Source organism: Anas platyrhynchos, chromosome 10 (assembly GCF_047663525.1).
Source record: "Anas platyrhynchos isolate ZD024472 breed Pekin duck chromosome 10, IASCAAS_PekinDuck_T2T, whole genome shotgun sequence".
NCBI lineage: Eukaryota > Metazoa > Chordata > Aves > Anseriformes > Anatidae > Anas > Anas platyrhynchos.
Genome location: NC_092596.1, coordinates 14258233 through 14266377, shown reverse-complemented (window position 1 = coordinate 14266377; position 8145 = coordinate 14258233).

The following is an 8145-nucleotide window of genomic DNA, read 5'->3' as shown; positions in this document are numbered from 1 at the left end:
CTCCAGAGTCCCTAAGGATGTGTGTTGGTTTCTTCATTGTCTCAAAATCAGACTGCTTCTAGGTTTTGTAGCCTATTGATTTTTTAAGTTCAGCTAGGTGATCTGATTTATGTATGTGTGTGTGTGCGTATGTTTTTTCCTCCAGAGAATAAGAAAGTCTTTCTAAGACTATGAAAGAAAAAGACTTGCAAAGAGATCTTCTCAGAATAAAGTATTGCCCTTTCTCTTCTGCCTGCGCTATTCCAGCTGGTGTAGTGCTGCTTGCTTAGTTTCTGTCAAGAGAAATGTATTTTCAGAAATCCTGATTACTTTCTTGTGATAGTGGAAACTCAATAGCTTACAAACTCTTCCAAGTGAGTATGTTTCAAGAGGTGGTGCTAATGTAACTAGTTACCTCCGTCAGAAGCTGTGACTGTAGTTTTGGACCAGCTCAGCTTGGTGGTTTGTGCTTCTCCTAACTCTCACCTCCTAACACCACTGGCTGGCAGTCCTTATCCTAGTGTCACTTGTTATGCTCCTGGAGGGTTTTATGTTCCTGTTTCAGTTTAGGATTAAAGGAGGAGCGCTACAGTCCTTAGCTGAGTAAAAGAGGAGAGTTAGCAGTCCTTGGCTGTTTTTTATAATTTCTCTGTTAAACAGTCTTCTTTTCAGAAAGGTATTAAAAATGTCAGTACTTATTCTGGGAGGTCTGTGTACTACACTTCTTAGAGACAGCTTAATCCCTCGCCTTTGTCCTTCATAGAAGCCTGGTCAACATCAGAAGATAATTGTATTTTTGCATTGTTAACTGAGATACCGTTTAGGAATAGGGCTGGAGGGATTGAGAGCCCTGGGAAAATCTGGGAGACTCGGTTCTAGATCTGTGTGGCAGGCTGGTTCAGTGAGGAAGGGAACAAACAGAACATCTCCAAGGAGCACTTAGATCTAGCCAAGGAGAAGGACTGCTTGTTACCTGGGTGCTCTCAGGAGTTTGTGGAAGGAGCAGAGCTCTGTAGTGTTCTGGTGAGACTGGAAGGTGCCTACGTTCTTAATGTGTGATGTATGTAGATTTATTTAAAGATGCTCATAGCAGAATGCTATATGATACGCTGAATGTTGTACATGTATAGTTATTGGTCCCCAAGATCAGTTTTTCTTTGAGCTTGGTGTTTGCTTCAGAAATGACAGAATCATGTTAGGGAAGACTACTATTGCATGACCAGTTTTTTGTGTTGAGTCTAAACAAACTGTACAATTTTGTTATTCAAGTACATGGGATTGACATTTAGAGGTGCAGGAGAAAAGTAACAGGGCGAATAACTTTCCTTTAGGGGCAGCTTTGTCAGTAAAGACAGCTGTTTAAAATCCTCTCTATATAGCAGTGATATGCCTCGTGCTGCTGGCATTTGGGATGACTTAACATCTCAATGCCTTGGACATTCTTTTCTTTCACATCTGGACTTTTCAGACATCTGATTTTTTGTCTACTGACATTCCTCTTGCATGGAAGAACGGTCATTTTAGGGAAAAAAGTGCCGCTGTACCTCCTCTTTTCCCCAACTCTTTCTTTATTATCTACCACAGTAAATTTTGCAGACAATTGTCTGTTACGAGCATGTACTCAAAGTCTTGGCTGACCATAGCATCTGCTGTGAAGACTGCAATGGAGAGAGTCAAGCCCTATCAGTTTCCTGGTAAGTGACAAAAGAAATCAGCGATTTGTCCCTAGTGCCTTTTTCTGCCTGTTACAAGGTGTGTGTTGTATGTACACACTGCGAAAGAATACCAGCAACAACTGTCTTGTGGTACCGTGTGATAGGAAGAATGCAGGATGAAAAGTTTAAGCTTTGTATTCAACTTCCTAGTAGCCTGGTTAGCTGCTTCTAAAAAGGGAGATATTTCCCTTCAGAAAAGTCTCTGGGCACTAGATAAGGGCTTCAGAGTACAGAGGGCCAGAGCCCTGTCTGAGGTAAGCAGGCTTAGCTCCACCGCTTCCTAACGGCGCTGTGGTGAGTTGCACCAGCTGAACATCTGGTCCACAGCTCACAGAACCACTGCCATTAACTCCTACCCCGTCAGATGCATTGGCCTGAGCATTATGCATCTGAAAATGCAAATGCCTCGGGCTCAAGTTAAGCTCAATTCCTCTTCTGAAGCTGTTTGCTTTGTGTTTCTACTAATCAAGATTTTTCTTTGTAGGAAGAGAAGCATTTGTACATCTTTATGCATCAGGAAGTGTTGTTCTTTCAGAAAGAGTCAACTTGCTCTGAAGGAGTTAACAATTTCAACCTGTTTTCAGCTGGAATGAGGAAACTGGTTCCTCTGTGTCCCTGCTTTCTATTCTCTTGTTGGCCTACTTCCCTCTGCTTGCATTTTGCATTCCTAATGCCATGAATAAATCAGGACCCAAGGATTTAGAAGGTGGTACAGCTGTAGCCACTCAGAAAACTGAACCTCTGAGGCTTGTATTGCAGCTTTTACAACTGCCAATATGTATGTCTGAATCCCACTAATAGCATTTAACTGGTACCAAAAATAAAATTTGCTTCTGCGCCCTTTCCCAATAACGTGTAACTGTTTGTACTTCTTTCTACCCAGCCTCTCCTCACTTAGCTTCCTTTGTCTCCAAGTTGAAGCTCAGTTGTAAGTGCAGGGCGATCTCCTGGCCGTGGTGACAAAAGGGTTTATCACAAATCTTTACCCAGAGGACAAAAGAATAGGGAAACTGAGGACTCTGACCTGGCTAAGAGTTCATCTTCTCTACCGCATCTGAGCACAGTGGAACTCCTCTCTCTGGCGGTGATCCCAGATCCTCTGATAACAGGTCATTAATAATGCACACTGGCCTGCTTTTATTTGTAGCGCGGTGGTTCCTGAGGGAGTTGTGAGGGAGCTCTTTACATGCTCTTTAGTCAGAGGAGGCGTCCAGTCTGGGAGAACAACAACAGGTATCGGTAACAAGCTTGCTCTGGAAGTCTCCAAATATTTAATTCCAGGAAAGCTGATTTCTGGTTTACTAACGGTTCCTCATTGCAGCTCTGCTTTTCGGAGTAAAAGTAGTGATTCTGGTCTGACGGTGGTTTGATTCTGCCAAATTTTGCTTTGGTCATAAGATCATAAAGTCATGTGGGTTTATACACAGGATTCCTCCTAGAGCTGTCAAGGCAGGCACTGAAGTAATAATATTGGTGGCTTTAGTAAAGAGCATGCCTTGTGATACTGCTTTATTTCTCTCCTTCTCAATTTCCTGTCTTTACGAGTAAGAAGCCTTCACAGCAGAGGGCAAGATATCTTTAAAAATGCCTTAATATGGACTCTCAGTTGCATTTTCAAGCTCACTACAGTCTTGCACAAACAAGTTCAAATAGCCAGTCCTCAAAAAAAGCTGCAGGTACCTTACACAGGCTCAAGACACTACTTTAACCTTGGCAGCATTTAGAAACCTGTAGGCTTAGACGTGATCCCGTTCTGCAGCCTAATGAATTAACGTTCATCAGCCAAGCTTGGTGCCTATCAGAAACGTGGCACGAAATGTGCTCTGGTGCCGGCTGGGATATGAAAGGCACGAGAACACCGCCAAGTTCCCGAGCCTCGGGCACTGGGTTTGGATGCAGATTGGAACAGATACTCCTGAAAATTTTATTGTCTGTCAAAATCGTTTGGGCTCTTCCCTTAAGGAGCAGTGGTAAGCTTTGTGTGTGTGTATAAATATATTTTTAGCCTGTAAGCTGCATCCTCATGCCGTTTGACTCTCTTTTCTCCGATGCCTGTACTGCCTGTAAGTCCTGAGGGTGATCTCCCCGGGAAGAGGTTTCTCTTTGCAGGTTTTTTCTCTCTTTAGACTTTCCAGGCCTGCACACTCCCACTGTGGCTCATTGTACACGGATCACTAAGCGGTTTCCTTTCTCTCAGGGCACCTCTGTTCTGCGTCTAAGTGAATCTCCAGCAGCTCTTGCATGATCTCCTTCCTGCTCCTTTGTGTGCAGAGCCCAGTGAGTAGGGAGGGGGATGGAAAGCATGGCGTAAACGTGTTGACAGCCTTTGAAGAACAAAAAAGCCCCTGAAAACTGCTTGTCTGCCTTCCCTCTCTCTCCTTCATGTTTTTTGCATTTTTTTTCTCTCATTTTCTCCTTTGTCTCTTTCCTTTGCCTCTTCATCCTTCCCTCAAGTTCTTCTACTCTCTTTTTGACACCCACCACTCATCCTTTCGGTGCTCATGCTCTGGAAAGCTTTCCTCTCCCCCTGTGACCTTTCTCCTTGGGGCAGGACTGTCTCGGGCCCCGTTGCAGGAACAAGCAAGAAGGGGGATTCGTTCTGAGTGCACGGCAGCTGCCTGCCTGTATCAGTTCCCTCCCTATTCTTCCTCCTCACCCCAGGTGTCATGCTTTTAGAAACTACCCTGCTGTTTTTCTAAACACTTTAGGCAGCGTAGAGTCTGTGCTTGGAAGATTTCTCTGCTCATTGATGCTAGCGAAGGAGGCAGTTATTTACTTGACATGGGTTATTTAAACAGACGAAGGAACAATGCGGTATGATGGCTGGGTAATCGTTCTTAGCTTCGTCTCAAGCCGAATTTAGGGCCCCTGGTTCTAGTTTTATTGAAAAAAGGCTCTTTGTGCTCTACTCCCAAGTATGCTTGGCTGTGTAATGTGCCGGAATTGACAGGCAGCTCCGTCCCTTTGTGCGGGATCTGTTCCTCCTGGCTCTCGCTCTGCAGGTAGGCGCAGCACAACCACTCTGATCAACGATCCTGCATCAAACGCACCTTACTGTTTGGAAATGTATGGCTGTGGCAAAATTCAGCCTCATCTGTTGTTTCAATTAAGCGGAGACCCAGATGAGGGAGCCCTGCGTCTCAGGAAAGCAGGGCTGTAGGCTCTTGGGAGGAGACAGGATTTCTTGGAGCCATCAGGGATGTTTTCCCCGCTCTCGAGCCTTTCACCAAACCCTTCTTCAGCAGCAGGATCCACAAATACGTTGTCAGTGTTTGGCCCAACAGCTTCTCCAGCCCTAGGTTGGGAATTAAGCCCCATCGGGCTGCACCGTCTGCCTCTCCACACAAAATATCACGCGGGTGCCTTCTCAGAGGTAACTTGAAAAAATTCCCTGTGCTTTGTGAAAGGCAGAGATGGGTTGAACACAGGCGTACAAACGTGCTCTAATCTGCTGTCTTCCTTGCTGCTGCGGCATTGTGCTTCCCGCAGCCTTGTTTCACTATTCTCTGTGTTTAAGTACTGCTCTTTATGAGGGATTTCGGAGAATTTATTCCTCGCCAGTGAATTGTAATCTTCCTTACGCGATCCACTCTATAGGTTCCTAGATAAAGCATCGTTCTCCAAAATACTTTAATCGGGATAAATCATGATCCCAAACTTCTCTGTCACTCTAATACTCCAAATCAGCCCATTTCTCTGTAGGCAATCTGAATCAGCATCACTCACCTGGATGGCTTCTAGACCTCTCTAGACCACTTGGTGTAACAGGTGCTTCCTCGGCTGTGTAGCATATGTTTGGCTTAAATAAATGGGTTATCTGGGTGAGCTGGCATATCTGAGGAACAGTTTCAGGTTAGCTGAATGAATAAATTCTTGAAGCAGCGGTACCTAGCTCTTGCACAGTGCTTTCGTCAATAGATCCCGGAGCACACGGGAAATGCTGCTTACAAAAGTTAGTCCCAGCTCACAGATCAGGAGGCAGGGAGGAGGTTTTGTGATCTGTCCTAGCTGACTCAGCAGCCCAATGGCAGAGCCACAAACTCAGTTGGCTTCTGATCCCCAGCCTGGTCTTTCATTAAGGTAGGTGGGAGCCAAAGAAGAATACGTGAATTTTGAAGAGGGTCTTAGATTTCAGTAGTAATAAAACAAAGGGAAAATACTTGTAACTACTATGGAAACATGGGCGTAGGAACAGACATCTGTTCTGAGGATATTGCTCTTAGTGGGAAGAAGGATTATTTTGAAGGAACTTTGTCTAATCCATACAATAAAAATTTTGAGTGGAAAGAAATTCCGAGTTTTACGTGGGGAAATAATAATAAAAAAGCTTACAGAGGATGGTAACAGCATTTCTTCTTCTATACAAGAGAGAAAATGTTCCTCTTCTTTCAGGAGATATGAGATTTCAGAGGAAGAAAGACACAGAGTTTGAGGACAGTGAGTGAGCACACGTTTCAGGAAGCAATTCTGAGATGAGGGACATTTTAGAAGAGGTATTTAACAGGTGAGGGTTATGGGAAGCAAAACAGTGAAAATAATAACCTTGAACTATATCAGCATCTGAAGTACCCTGATGAAAAAGCAGATGCTAGAACTTCGGTTAATGTTTTGATTGGTTCGTAACACACGGTACTTAGTGTTAGGGAAGTTCCATCTTCCGAGTAATTCAGCCAAATTAATATTGATTTCGAATAAAGAGCTAGTAGTAAAAGCTTTGGGGTCACACCAGACACAGCTCTTATTTCTAGCTTTAAAAAAAATTCAAACTAAAAGTAGTTTTAATAGATCTCCATAGAGCTCAATTTTCACCAGTCATTTTCAGCAAATGCATTTGTATTCAGGGCGTTCGGTATTTTGTGGCTTTGTATATTTAGCCCGTGTGGCTGATTCCAATTTCACAAGTGTAAATCAGAATCTGTTTCACTGATTTAAACTGATTTACACTTCAATGTTTTAAATGGAGTGTTACTGGTATAAATCAGAATCCGATTTCACTTTTGTGCTTGTGTCTTATAAAATCCACCTCAATTTTATCTATTGTATGTTTGTATGTTTTATTTAGGATTGTGCACATCCCTTCAGAGAGGTGGAGGTGCCTAATTTTGCTAGCAAGGTACATCTTTGCCATTTAGTAGGACATGAATGTCTGAAATATTCTCTTGGGGAAAGGCGTGTGGTAGGTACCAACGTGTCTTCTGGAAGCTGGGTTCTTGGAGTTCCTTGAGAGATTTTTTTGGAGGTTATCTGCAGAACTTAAAGCACATCAAATTGAGCGTTTCTTCTAATATTTTTTCCCATATACTCCACACAGTTGTGATGCTGATATGAAAGGCTGGGCTTATGGCAAATCAGAGTTTGTCTCCTTGATTCCCTTTGAGTTCTGAATTGCTGGGCTGTTTGTCCTAATTATGTCCTTAAAGCACAAGGTACTTGGGGGACCTAGGATGATGCTCCCAGCCATAGAAGCAAGTCTTTCACCAGAGATCCTGCTTTGTCTCAAAATTTAAGTTAAACTGACACAAGAGATTTCCTCCCGCTGCATTTTGCCGTCCCTAAACTATCAATAATTTAGGATGCGTGTACTGCAAAGTACCTTATTTGCGTGGCTCCAGCTGTCTGTTCGTGTCTCCGTGCTGACGCCTGTCTCGTGTGCATGTGTACCTCGGCCTGATGCGTGCTCACTGTGTTTATCCGAGCTGTCACGTTCCTCACCGTGTCGGTGACGGACACTCTGTGGTTTGGGTCGGTCGCGGCTCTGCAGGGCGGTGTGCTCCGGCTGCCTGGGCAGCCCTTCAGGCACTCTGCTCTCTCCTTCCCCTCGGTCTCCTTAGTTAACCCAGGAGTTATTTGTGTGTGTGTGCACAAAAATAGCCCGGTAGAGAGACAGTTCTATTCCGCTTTCCTATCCGTGTCTATTTCTTTGGGTCTAAATACAGCTTTTCAGAACAAGTTGTGTTGCATCACTGTGGCTGTTGTGGAAGTGGAAGCTATTGAAAAGGCTTTTGAAAGCAGGAGGTGTGGAGTGCGTACCCATTCTCAGGTTGGTACTTGAAGGATGCCGTGTTGCTCCTTTTGGAACCAGCTACAGGAAAGATGCTACTTAAAAATACTCCTCTGCTCCGTGTAGCTACATGAGGTGTCTGTGCACCTCGCCTCGCTGTGTGCCTGACCCGGGGCTCACCTGGATGGGAGCTCTGCAGAGTCGGCCACCCCCGTGCCAGAGGCTCCCACTGGAACCACTGTGAGGATCGTGCTGGTTTCCTGAGGACTCTCTTGAATGCATTTTGCCGTAGATCAGCTGTATTTTGACCTCTCCAGATTGCAGTTGGTAACCTGGTAAAGCTTTATATCCATTCATATCCACCTTCCAACAGTGTCATGGGATTAGTTAGAAAGTCAGGCCCCCGGATGGACTGACAGGTAACCTTGATGTCCCAGCAGGTGGGCGGCT